Source organism: Arachis duranensis, chromosome 7, assembly GCF_000817695.3.
Source record: "Arachis duranensis cultivar V14167 chromosome 7, aradu.V14167.gnm2.J7QH, whole genome shotgun sequence".
NCBI classification, from domain to species: Eukaryota; Viridiplantae; Streptophyta; class Magnoliopsida; order Fabales; family Fabaceae; genus Arachis; species Arachis duranensis.
This window is the reverse complement of record NC_029778.3, coordinates 41347715-41348538: the sequence shown is the minus strand read 5'-3', so window position 1 is coordinate 41348538 and position 824 is coordinate 41347715.

Below are 824 nucleotides of genomic sequence, written 5' to 3'. Positions count from 1 at the left end.
TTTAAGGAAGAAGTGCGAGCCAATATCAAGAACCAAGGAGAAAACATCAAGAGATTGGAGTCCTAAGTAGGGTATCTATCTCAACATATTCCCAAACCCACTGATGGATTCTCCAGTGATACAGAGAAGAATCCAAGAAGAGAAACAAAGAAAGTGAGATGGGAAGAATGCAAAATGATAACCACAAGTGATGAGGGGAGTATGAATGGAGTAGAACACCTTCAAAATAATCAAAAGAAAAGTCAGGAGGAAGGAAGCTATACACCCCAACCTACATCCAAGGAAGAGCTGAAGAAGAAGGAGGTATTGAACCCATATGCACCTTTTCCCCATAGGCTTAAAGGTGGTGTAGCAGGGAGAATGTATTCAAGGTTCCTTGATATGTTTGCATCTCTTGATGTAAATATACCATTCATTAAAGCCCTCCAGCAAATGCCTTTCTACACCAAGTATATAAAGGAGCTACTAGCCAGAAAAAGTCCATTGAAGGGTGGACAAACAATAAAGATGAACAGGGATTGCAGTGCTCTCATTCAACCAGGGCCACCCACAAAGAAGGAGGATCCAGGGAGTTTTCACATTCCTTGTGCCATAGGAGAAACAATGATTGACAAAGGGCTTTGTGACTTGGGAGCAAGCATCAACTTAATGCCTCTCTCCCTCATGAAGAAGCTCCAAATCAATGAACTAACTCCTACTGATGTAATTATCAGATTGGCTGACAAAACTCAAAAACAAGCAATAGGAGTGGTTGAAAATGTGCTGGTGAAGGTTGGGAGCTACTATCTTCCCACAGATTTTGTTGTTCTAGAAATGGATGAGAA